At 46.5% G+C, this 11,952-nt stretch overlaps 7 non-coding genes across 7 annotated transcripts; all 7 read left to right on the top strand.

Annotated features, from left to right (window-relative positions):
- Positions 1 to 262: 262 nt before the first annotated feature.
- LOC143486932 (U6 spliceosomal RNA) lies at positions 263 to 369 on the top strand. The gene has a single exon (XR_013123799.1). It is a non-coding gene; the product is annotated as a U6 spliceosomal RNA (small nuclear RNA).
- Positions 370 to 1,285: 916 nt separating this feature from the next.
- On the top strand, positions 1,286 to 1,392 carry LOC143486934 (U6 spliceosomal RNA). The gene has a single exon (XR_013123800.1). It is a non-coding gene; the product is annotated as a U6 spliceosomal RNA (small nuclear RNA).
- Positions 1,393 to 2,308: 916 nt separating this feature from the next.
- On the top strand, positions 2,309 to 2,415 carry LOC143486935 (U6 spliceosomal RNA). The gene has a single exon (XR_013123801.1). It is a non-coding gene; the product is annotated as a U6 spliceosomal RNA (small nuclear RNA).
- A 925-nt stretch (positions 2,416 to 3,340) lies between these two features.
- LOC143486937 (U6 spliceosomal RNA) lies at positions 3,341 to 3,447 on the top strand. Its single transcript, XR_013123803.1, has one exon. It is a non-coding gene; the product is annotated as a U6 spliceosomal RNA (small nuclear RNA).
- A 916-nt stretch (positions 3,448 to 4,363) lies between these two features.
- LOC143486938 (U6 spliceosomal RNA) lies at positions 4,364 to 4,470 on the top strand. Its single transcript, XR_013123805.1, has one exon. It is a non-coding gene; the product is annotated as a U6 spliceosomal RNA (small nuclear RNA).
- A 923-nt stretch (positions 4,471 to 5,393) lies between these two features.
- On the top strand, positions 5,394 to 5,500 carry LOC143486939 (U6 spliceosomal RNA). The gene has a single exon (XR_013123806.1). It is a non-coding gene; the product is annotated as a U6 spliceosomal RNA (small nuclear RNA).
- A 904-nt stretch (positions 5,501 to 6,404) lies between these two features.
- On the top strand, positions 6,405 to 6,511 carry LOC143486940 (U6 spliceosomal RNA). Its single transcript, XR_013123807.1, has one exon. It is a non-coding gene; the product is annotated as a U6 spliceosomal RNA (small nuclear RNA).
- Positions 6,512 to 11,952: the final 5,441 nt, after the last annotated feature.

The following is an 11,952-nucleotide window of genomic DNA, read 5'->3' on the forward strand; positions in this document are numbered from 1 at the left end:
TAACTTTGTAACTGACTCTCTTGGCTGTTTTAGCTTGTAGGGTTACATTTTGAGGTATAAACATCAAAAAGGCTTGGGCTTGGTCTTGGTCTTGGGCTTGGGCTTGGGGGGTGGAGTTATTTAGGTCCATGCCTAAGGGGCGTGTCCTTCTTGATCTCTGAGGGATCATAGTGATACCAGAGGAATTTCTCAGACCTGCCCTTTTGCAGAGCCCTTTTCCTGGCACAAGGAGTTATAAGCACGCCCCTGCATATCGCCTACTGTGCTTGCTACGGCAGCACATATACTAAAATTGGATCGATACAGAGAAGATTAGCATGGCCCCTGCGAAAGGATGACACGCAAATCCGTGAAGCGCTCCACATTTTGGATAAATGGCACGGCAATCCTGCAGCGTTGACCTTCTGCCGACCGAGATTCGAGCCGGTACTGTTTTTATTCTCAAATCTGCTGGCTTGTCTCGTGGTCAAGGTCGATTGGCAGAAACAGCATAGGGTAGAAATACCACTTGCGACCGAGTGAATCAAGATAAGGCACTAGGGATATAGGTAAAGCAGTGTGATTGTCAGCAGGAATATACTATCCAATAGCACTACGCAAAGAGCCTATGTTTCAGCTGTGGTTTAAATATTGAAATCAGGAATATATCAGGACACCTCTCTCTGGAGCTAGGGATCGGTCCATGAACAATTGAACCATGCTTGCCAGAGCTGGCAAAACAACATGCAGCAGGGGTTGTAGAGGGTGGAACATGTAAGGACTTTTGTCCATTGCAGAGTTTTGTGTTGTAGACTGGAGTTTTCTTCAGTCCCGTCCCATACCTTTAATAGAATTCCCACCCCTTGACCTGGAGCCCCACCCACCATATTACCCATCCCACCCCACCCTGTCAGGTTTTGCCCCGCCCTCCATTTTGCCCTACTTCCTTTTCTGTGTCGGTATGGGGCAGGCTTCCTAACTATCTGCTTGGTCAAGTCATACTTACTGGGCACTTTAGGTATCTGACAATGTGCGTGTGTGTTTTAACTTTGTAACTGACTCTCTTGGCTGTTTTAGCTTGTAGGGTTACATTTTGAGGTATAAACATCAAAAAGGCTTGGGCTTGGTCTTGGTCTTGGGCTTGGGCTTGGGGGGTGGAGTTATTTAGGTCCATGCCTAAGGGGCGTGTCCTTCTTGATCTCTGAGGGATCATAGTGATACCAGAGGAATTTCTCAGACCTGCCCTTTTGCAGAGCCCTTTTCCTGGCACAAGGAGTTATAAGCACGCCCCTGCATATCGTCTACTGTGCTTGCTACGGCAGCACATATACTAAAATTGGATCGATACAGAGAAGATTAGCATGGCCCCTGCGAAAGGATGACACGCAAATCCGTGAAGCGCTCCACATTTTGGATAAATGGCACGGCAATCCTGCGGCGTTGACCTTCTGCCGACCGAGATTCGAGCCGGTACTGTTTTTATTCTCAAATCTGCTGGCTTGTCTCGTGGTCAAGGTCGGTTGGCAGAAACAGCATAGGGTAGAAATACCACTTGCGACCGAGTGAATCAAGATAAGGCACTAGGGATATAGGTAAAGCAGTGTGATTGTCAGCAGGAATATACTATCCAATAGCACTACGCAAAGAGCCTATGTTTCAGCTGTGGTTTAAATATTGAAATCAGGAATATATCCGGACACCTCTCTCTGGAGCTAGGGATCGGTCCATGAACAATTGAACCATGCTTGCCAGAGCTGGCAAAACAACATGCAGCAGGGGTTGTAGAGGGTGGAACATGTAAGGACTTTTGTCCATTGCAGAGTTTTGTGTTGTAGACTGGAGTTTTCTTCAGTCCCGTCCCATACCTTTAATAGAATTCCCACCCCTTGACCTGGAGCCCCACCCACCATATTACCCATCCCACCCCACCCTGTCAGGTTTTGCCCCGCCCTCCATTTTGCCCTACTTCCTTTTCTGTGTCGGTATGGGGCAGGCTTCCTAACTATCTGCTTGGTCAAGTCATACTTACTGGGCACTTTAGGTATCTGACAATGTGCGTGTGTGTTTTAACTTTGTAACTGACTCTCTTGGCTGTTTTAGCTTGTAGGGTTACATTTTGAGGTATAAACATCAAAAAGGCTTGGGCTTGGTCTTGGTCTTGGGCTTGGGCTTGGGGGGTGGAGTTATTTAGGTCCATGCCTAAGGGGCGTGTCCTTCTTGATCTCTGAGGGATCATAGTGATACCAGAGGAATTTCTCAGACCTGCCCTTTTGCAGAGCCCTTTTCCTGGCACAAGGAGTTATAAGCACGCCCCTGCATATCGTCTACTGTGCTTGCTACGGCAGCACATATACTAAAATTGGATCGATACAGAGAAGATTAGCATGGCCCCTGCGAAAGGATGACACGCAAATCCGTGAAGCGCTCCACATTTTGAAGAACCTGGAGAAATGGCACGGCAATCCTGCGGCGTTGACCTTCTGCCGACCGAGATTCGAGCCGGTACTGTTTTTATTCTCAAATCTGCTGGCTTGTCTCGTGGTCAAGGTCGATTGGCAGAAACAGCATAGGGTAGAAATACCACTTGCGACCGAGTGAATCAAGATAAGGCACTAGGGATATAGGTAAAGCAGTGTGATTGTCAGCAGGAATATACTATCCAATAGCACTACGCAAAGAGCCTATGTTTCAGCTGTGGTTTAAATATTGAAATCAGGAATATATCAGGACACCTCTCTCTGGAGCTAGGGATCGGTCCATGAACAATTGAACCATGCTTGCCAGAGCTGGCAAAACAACATGCAGCAGGGGTTGTAGAGGGTGGAACATGTAAGGACTTTTGTCCATTGCAGAGTTTTGTGTTGTAGACTGGAGTTTTCTTCAGTCCCGTCCCATACCTTTAATAGAATTCCCACCCCTTGACCTGGAGCCCCACCCACCATATTACCCATCCCACCCCACCCTGTCAGGTTTTGCCCCGCCCTCCATTTTGCCCTACTTCCTTTTCTGTGTCGGTATGGGGCAGGCTTCCTAACTATCTGCTTGGTCAAGTCATACTTACTGGGCACTTTAGGTATCTGACAATGTGCGTGTGTGTTTTAACTTTGTAACTGACTCTCTTGGCTGTTTTAGCTTGTAGGGTTACATTTTGAGGTATAAACATCAAAAAGGCTTGGGCTTGGTCTTGGTCTTGGGCTTGGGCTTGGGGGGTGGAGTTATTTAGGTCCATGCCTAAGGGGCGTGTCCTTCTTGATCTCTGAGGGATCATAGTGATACCAGAGGAATTTCTCAGACCTGCCCTTTTGCAGAGCCCTTTTCCTGGCACAAGGAGTTATAAGCACGCCCCTGCATATCGTCTACTGTGCTTGCTACGGCAGCACATATACTAAAATTGGATCGATACAGAGAAGATTAGCATGGCCCCTGCGAAAGGATGACACGCAAATCCGTGAAGCGCTCCACATTTTGGATAAATGGCACGGCAATCCTGCAGCGTTGACCTTCTGCCGACCGAGATTCGAGCCGGTACTGTTTTTATTCTCAAATCTGCTGGCTTGTCTCGTGGTCAAGGTCGATTGGCAGAAACAGCATAGGGTAGAAATACCACTTGCGACCGAGTGAATCAAGATAAGGCACTAGGGATATAGGTAAAGCAGTGTGATTGTCAGCAGGAATATACTATCCAATAGCACTACGCAAAGAGCCTATGTTTCAGCTGTGGTTTAAATATTGAAATCAGGAATATATCAGGACACCTCTCTCTGGAGCTAGGGATCGGTCCATGAACAATTGAACCATGCTTGCCAGAGCTGGCAAAACAACATGCAGCAGGGGTTGTAGAGGGTGGAACATGTAAGGACTTTTGTCCATTGCAGAGTTTTGTGTTGTAGACTGGAGTTTTCTTCAGTCCCGTCCCATACCTTTAATAGAATTCCCACCCCTTGACCTGGAGCCCCACCCACCATATTACCCATCCCACCCCACCCTGTCAGGTTTTGCCCCGCCCTCCATTTTGCCCTACTTCCTTTTCTGTGTCGGTATGGGGCAGGCTTCCTAACTATCTGCTTGGTCAAGTCATACTTACTGGGCACTTTAGGTATCTGACAATGTGCGTGTGTGTTTTAACTTTGTAACTGACTCTCTTGGCTGTTTTAGCTTGTAGGGTTACATTTTGAGGTATAAACATCAAAAAGGCTTGGGCTTGGTCTTGGTCTTGGGCTTGGGCTTGGGGGGTGGAGTTATTTAGGTCCATGCCTAAGGGGCGTGTCCTTCTTGATCTCTGAGGGATCATAGTGATACCAGAGGAATTTCTCAGACCTGCCCTTTTGCAGAGCCCTTTTCCTGGCACAAGGAGTTATAAGCACGCCCCTGCATATCGTCTACTGTGCTTGCTACGGCAGCACATATACTAAAATTGGATCGATACAGAGAAGATTAGCATGGCCCCTGCGAAAGGATGACACGCAAATCCGTGAAGCGCTCCACATTTTGAAGAATCTGGAGAAATGGCACGGCAATCCTGCGGCGTTGACCTTCTGCCGACCGAGATTCGAGCCGGTACTGTTTTTATTCTCAAATCTGCTGGCTTGTCTCGTGGTCAAGGTCGATTGGCAGAAACAGCATAGGGTAGAAATACCACTTGTGACCGAGTGAATCAATATAAGGCACTAGGGATATAGGTAAAGCAGTGTGATTGTCAGCAGGAATATACTATCCAATAGCACTACGCAAAGAGCCTGTTTCAGCTGTGGTTTAAATATTGAAATCAGGAATATATCAGGACACCTCTCTCTGGAGCTAGGGATCGGTCCATGAACAATTGAACCATGCTTGCCAGAGCTGGCAAAACAACATGCAGCAGGGGTTGTAGAGGGTGGAACATGTAAGGACTTTTGTCCATTGCAGAGTTTTGTGTTGTAGACTGGAGTTTTCTTCAGTCCCGTCCCATACCTTTAATAGAATTCCCACCCCTTGACCTGGAGCCCCACCCACCATATTACCCATCCCACCCCACCCTGTCAGGTTTTGCCCCGCCCTCCATTTTGCCCTACTTCCTTTTCTGTGTCGGTATGGGGCAGGCTTCCTAACTATCTGCTTGGTCAAGTCATACTTACTGGGCACTTTAGGTATCTGACAATGTGCGTGTGTGTTTTAACTTTGTAACTGACTCTCTTGGCTGTTTTAGCTTGTAGGGTTACATTTTGAGGTATAAACATCAAAAAGGCTTGGGCTTGGTCTTGGTCTTGGGCTTGGGCTTGGGGGGTGGAGTTATTTAGGTCCATGCCTAAGGGGCGTGTCCTTCTTGATCTCTGAGGGATCATAGTGATACCAGAGGAATTTCTCAGACCTGCCCTTTTGCAGAGCCCTTTTCCTGGCACAAGGAGTTATAAGCACGCCCCTGCATATCGTCTACTGTGCTTGCTACGGCAGCACATATACTAAAATTGGATCGATACAGAGAAGATTAGCATGGCCCCTGCGAAAGGATGACACGCAAATCCGTGAAGCGCTCCACATTTTGGATAAATGGCACGGCAATCCTGCGGCGTTGACCTTCTGCCGACCGAGATTCGAGCCGGTACTGTTTTTATTCTCAAATCTGCTGGCTTGTCTCGTGGTCAAGGTCGGTTGGCAGAAACAGCATAGGGTAGAAATACCACTTGCGACCGAGTGAATCAAGATAAGGCACTAGGGATATAGGTAAAGCAGTGTGATTGTCAGCAGGAATATACTATCCAATAGCACTACGCAAAGAGCCTATGTTTCAGCTGTGGTTTAAATATTGAAATCAGGAATATATCCGGACACCTCTCTCTGGAGCTAGGGATCGGTCCATGAACAATTGAACCATGCTTGCCAGAGCTGGCAAAACAACATGCAGCAGGGGTTGTAGAGGGTGGAACATGTAAGGACTTTTGTCCATTGCAGAGTTTTGTGTTGTAGACTGGAGTTTTCTTCAGTCCCGTCCCATACCTTTAATAGAATTCCCACCCCTTGACCTGGAGCCCCACCCACCATATTACCCATCCCACCCCACCCTGTCAGGTTTTGCCCCGCCCTCCATTTTGCCCTACTTCCTTTTCTGTGTCGGTATGGGGCAGGCTTCCTAACTATCTGCTTGGTCAAGTCATACTTACTGGGCACTTTAGGTATCTGACAATGTGCGTGTGTGTTTTAACTTTGTAACTGACTCTCTTGGCTGTTTTAGCTTGTAGGGTTACATTTTGAGGTATAAACATCAAAAAGGCTTGGGCTTGGTCTTGGGCTTGGGGGGTGGAGTTATTTAGGTCCATGCCTAAGGGGCGTGTCCTTCTTGATCTCTGAGGGATCATAGTGATACCAGAGGAATTTCTCAGACCTGCCCTTTTGCAGAGCCCTTTTCCTGGCACAAGGAGTTATAAGCACGCCCCTGCATATCGTCTACTGTGCTTGCTACGGCAGCACATATACTAAAATTGGATCGATACAGAGAAGATTAGCATGGCCCCTGCGAAAGGATGACACGCAAATCCGTGAAGCGCTCCACATTTTGGATAAATGGCACGGCAATCCTGCAGCGTTGACCTTCTGCCGACCGAGATTCGAGCCGGTACTGTTTTTATTCTCAAATCTGCTGGCTTGTCTCGTGGTCAAGGTCGATTGGCAGAAACAGCATAGGGTAGAAATACCACTTGCGACCGAGTGAATCAAGATAAGGCACTAGGGATATAGGTAAAGCAGTGTGATTGTCAGCAGGAATATACTATCCAATAGCACTACGCAAAGAGCCTATGTTTCAGCTGTGGTTTAAATATTGAAATCAGGAATATATCAGGACACCTCTCTCTGGAGCTAGGGTTAGGGTTAGGGTTAGGGTTAGGGTTAGGGTTAGGGTTAGGGTTAGGGTTAGGGTTAGGGTTAGGGTTAGGGTTAGGGTTAGGGTTAGGGTCAGGGTTAGGGTTAGGGTTAGGGTTAGGGTTAGGGTTAGGGTTTAGGGTTAGGGTTAGGGTTAGGGTTAGGGTTAGGGTTAGGGTTAGGGTTAGGGTTAGGGTTAGGGTTAGGGTTAGGGTTAGGGTTAGGGTTAGGGTTAGGGTTAGGGTTAGGGTTAGGGTTAGGGTTAGGGTTAGGGTTAGGGTTAGGGTTAGGTTTTTGGCTGAAGTTTTTTTTCCAAAACAATGGTCTAAAACCTTTTGGTGCACTGGCTTCACCAACTTCTAAGGAGGATAAAAAATCGGGGGAGGTACCAAGGTCTAGAAAGCGGGGAGGGGTTCAGAATGGGGTAGGACCAAGGGAATGAACTATGTGAGGGGGAAGGGGTAGGGTTCTGGGCTAGGTGAGGGGGAAGGTTAGATTAGGGCTTGGGAAAGGGGGTGGTTAGGGTTAGGGCCAGGTCAGAGGAGAGGTTGAGTTTAGGGCTAAGTGAGGGGGAAGGTTAGGTATAGTGCTCGGGAAAGGGAGAGATTAGGGTTGGGGCTAGGTAAGGGGGAGGTTAAGTTTAGGGCTAGCTGGGGGGAAAAAAAAAAAAAAAAAAAAAAAAAAAAAAAAAAAAAAAAAAAAAAAAAAAAAAAAAAGTTTAGGTTTTAGGGCCCCGGAAGGGGAGAGGTTAGGGTTAGGGCTAGGTAAGGTGTGGGGCTAGGTAGGGGGGAAGGTTAAGTTTAGGGCTAGGTAAGGGGGAAGGTTAGGTTTTAGGGCCCGGGAAAGGGAGAGGTTATGGTTAGGGCTCGGTAAGGGGGAGAGGTTAAGTTTAGGGCCAGGCGATGGGGAGGGTTAGGTTTAGGGCCCGGGACAGAGAAAGGTTAGGGTCAGGGCTGGGTGAGGGGAAGGGTTAGGTTTTTGGGCCCAGGAGGGGGAGAGGTTAGGTTTAGGGCTAGGTAAGGGGAGAGGTTAAGTTTAGGGCTAGGTAATGGGGAAGGTTAGGTTTAGGGTTAGGGTTAGGGTTAGGGCGATGGGGAGGGTTAGGTTTAGGGCCCGGGACAGAGAAAGGTTAGGGTCAGGGCTGGGTGAGGGGAAGGATTAGGTTTTTGGGTTAGGTTTTTGGGCCCAGGAGGCCCAGGAGGGGGAGAGGTTAGGTTTAGGGCTAGGTAAGGGGAGAGGTTAAGTTTTGGGCTAGGTAATGGGGAAGGTTAGGTTTAGGGCCCGGGAAAGGGAAGGGTTAGGGTTAGGGCTAGGTGACGGGAGAGGTTAGAATAGGGTAAGATGAGGGGAAGGGTTAGGTTGGGGTAAAAAGAGGGGTTAGGTTAAGGGCTCAGCAAGGGAAAAGGTTAGGTTTAGGGCCAGGTTGGGAGGAGGGGGTAGGTGGGGGGAAGAGGTTGTCGTAGGACTGTGGGGAGAAGGGAAGGTTAAATTTTGGGGTTGATAGGAATTACTAGGGGGGACTTTTATATATTTTAAAAAAAAATATATGTGGAGGGAAGAATGGGAAGATATAAGAATGGGAGAAGTGGGCTGAGCGAGAGGAATCCGTGTGGGTTAGAGGGACAGTGTGGAAGACAGAAACCCAGAGGTCCCCGGTTCCAGACCAGGAGGCCGAAGACGCAGTGGGGGTGACCCTTTTCTAACCTGCATCCACATGAGTTGGTAAGTTCTGCTGGATAGAAAGGTCCTATAGATCAGTATTATAACAAGTACACCATTAACAAGGTAAGAGAGGAGGAGAGAGGGAGTGTTGGATGAGATGGATCATCAGGGTTCCCCATGGCCTGTAAGTGCTAAAGATGATAAGTGCTGATAAAAATAGATGCAGTCAAAATTCAAAACGAATTCCATGCAAGTAAAAATTATATAAAGTCCAAAAAACCATAAGAAGAAAAGAAAAGGACAAAACCAAACCATACCAAAACCAATTAAAACCATGGGGAAAACCATCCTTAGAGTCCATCCTAAGTGCAAATTTCCCTCTGTGTTCTATTATCCTAACTCCTATGTGACCCTCCCTGTTCTATTGTTCGGGGATAGGGGTTCTGATGTTAAAACCCCTTGGTGTATACGTGTTAAGTAAATTGATCCAGTGCCATTCCCTCCTGCGTCTCTGTAGTGGAGTCCATGTAATTTGGGTCTCCAATACCATAATGCGAAGGTACGTGATGCCCACGTGTGCAAAATGCCCTGTAAGTGGTGTAGGTGTTGTATTTTTTTTTGATTTTGTAGATGTGTTGAGACAGTCTGGTGTGTATTTTTTGTCCTGTCTCCCCTACATATCTCTTGTTGCAGTGTTCACAGATAATTAAGTAGACTGCATTCTTAGTCTGTAGGTTAGTGCCCTTTGGGAGGAGGTGGCCCTTGGGAACGTCTGGTAGATGGTGGTCCCTGGATCCGGCCCAAAGGACTCTTTCCTGCTTAAAATGGTGGTCCAAAGGATCCCTGAAACCTGGTGAATCTATGGACAGAGTGGAATGGACCAGAATATCTTTTAGATTTTTATTTCTCTTGTAGGCCGCGACCAGCTGAACTCCTCTCAAAGGTGGATGTCGGTCCTGAGCCCTTTGGAAATCACGTCTGATGATCCTGTTCAAAGAAAGTGATATATGGTTATAAGTGGTGATTAATGGTAGGACCAGTTGGTGGTCTGGCTCCACGGCAGGTGAAGCTGATCTAATTTGTTGAAGAGTTTGAGATTTAATATATCGGAGGAACCGTTTGGAATAGCCCCTGTGTCTGAGGGCCCTGAACAGTGTTATGGTAGCTTCTTCTGCATGTTGAGGCAGAGAACATAATCTATGGAAACGGATTAACTGTGACTTTATTAGTCCCCCAAATGTATGTTTTGGGTGGTAACTTTGTTTATGGAGTAAGCAATGGGTGTCTGTGGGTTTAAAAAATACTTTGGTGTTTAAAGTTTTGTTCCCATGTTCAGCGGATGTAAAAAAAACTGTTGTGTCCAAGAAATCAATACTTTCAAGGTGTGTATGAGCCTTGAGGTTTATGGTCTTATGGTGGTTATTAGCAATCTGGATGAAATGGTTAAATGATTCCCTGCCGTGGGACCAGACCCCAAAGATGTCATCTAGGTACCTAAAGTAGATGTCCGGTTTCTGTGTCAATTTACTGAAGAGTGTCTGTTCCCAGTTAGCCATGTATATGTTTGCGTAGGCAGGAGCAAATTTTTTGCCCATTGCCGTTCCTTGTATCTGTAAATAAAATTGCGAGTGAAACTCAAAATCATTCCTGGTCAGACTGATCTCCAAAAGGCTCAGGACCTCTCCATCTGGTCGCTTGGGATCCGGGTGTGCCTGGAACAATATCCCCACGGCCTCCAAACCTAACTGTGTGTCAATATTTGTGTATAATGAAACTATGTCCGCTGTAAACAAAATTGCAGTGTGTGGAAATGATAAATCTTGTATTTTGTTAACAAAATCATAGGTGTCCTTGAGGTAGCTAGGGTGTAGTTGAGACAGTGGATTGAGGAAGTGATCAATGTATTCTGCTGTCCGGTAGGACTCGCTTCCGCAATCCGAAACGATCGGTCGGCCTTGGGGTACCTCCGATGGGATTGTCCATGCATCCAAGTCTTTGTGTATTTTAGGTAACAGATAAAACCGTCGTGTTCTGGGTGGATTGGGACCAATCAAAAACCGTTTCTGAGAGTGATTGATGTAGCCCTGCTCCTGTAGGTTCTCATAAATTGTGGTCAGTTGTGCTTGAGTAGCTGTCTGTATGCTATGTGGCAGTTGTGCATAGTGTTGAGGGTTGTTTAATTGTCTATGTGCTTCGAGTAAATATTGTTGTTTATCCATAACGACTATTGATGAGCCTTTGTCTGCTGGTTTGATAATTATTTCGGAGTTTGTTTTGAGTTGCTGAAGTGCCTGTCTCTGCAGTTGTGTGAGATTGTCCGTGATGGTTGTAGTATGTATGTTCTGTCTAAATGTCCTATAATTCTGCTGAATCAGTCTCTTAATGGGCAAAGAGATGAAATGTTCCTGTGGTGTCCAAGTAGATTCACTGGTGAATGGGGTAAAACAGGTGTATGGAGTGTATTCAAAATAATCTAGTAGTTTGAGCCGTCTATTGAAAGCATGGACATCATCTCGGAGTTCCCCCAAGGCCGCTCTCCGTGGGGTGGGGATGAATGTGAGGCCCTTACTCAGCAGCTCCTGTTGATGGGCTGTGAGTGAAAAAGTCTTAGAAAGATTAATAACATTATTAGCGATGTCGAGTTGTGTATGACACCTTGCTGGACCAGTCAGTTTAACTGGTCCAGCCAATATTCAAATATTGCTTGTGCCGTTGCTGGAGTCCAATGGACCGGATCTCTCGGGTCCACCCTAAACCTTAAAGGGGACAACTCATTAAGGAATTTACCATTATCACAAATGTATTTGTTCAGTATCCTCAGGTTCTCCTGCTGTGGTTTAGGAAGAAAATCAGAGAAATGGATCACCGGAGTAAAAATTGTAGCATTAGGGAAGACTTCAGCTGCCGTCCTCCACAGCTCCTGGAGTTGTTTTTTGGAGGTCTGTTGAAATAATTGTTCCTTATTATTGATCCCAAGTGCCAAAATTACTTTTTGTGTTTCCAGATGGGGGTCCAGTTTCTGCAGAACTTTGGCTATATGGAGGAAGTTGGCCCCCGGGAAACTGTCCACTTGCACCTCTGGGTTTGTGAAATGTGAAATTCTTGCTAGATTGGAGTCTCCAATAAACACAACCGGTTTATGGACCTCCAATCTCCAATCTAGAATTTTCCTGTTAGTTCTGGGGTGTTTAGTGGGATAATGAATCTTGGTATGTTTTGTCGTTGAATTAGTTAATGTGGTGTCCAATGTGATGTTAGGTTTGTTAGGAGAGGGTTCAGTTAGGGCCAAATTTTTAGGAACTAATTCCTTTGTTTGCCCACTCATCATTTTCACCTCTCTTTCCATTAAACTTGTGTCAGGGGCTGAAGCCGATAGCTGTGAAGAAGGTAAAATCATGTCGTCAGTTTGACAAATGCTAACATTACTGATAATGGGTTTACTTGGAATAAGTTTTACCGTATTGACTCGTGTTGGAC

The sequence above is a fragment of the Brachyhypopomus gauderio genome, unplaced genomic scaffold, assembly GCF_052324685.1.
Source record: "Brachyhypopomus gauderio isolate BG-103 unplaced genomic scaffold, BGAUD_0.2 sc45, whole genome shotgun sequence".
Taxonomy (NCBI): Eukaryota; Metazoa; Chordata; class Actinopteri; order Gymnotiformes; family Hypopomidae; genus Brachyhypopomus; species Brachyhypopomus gauderio.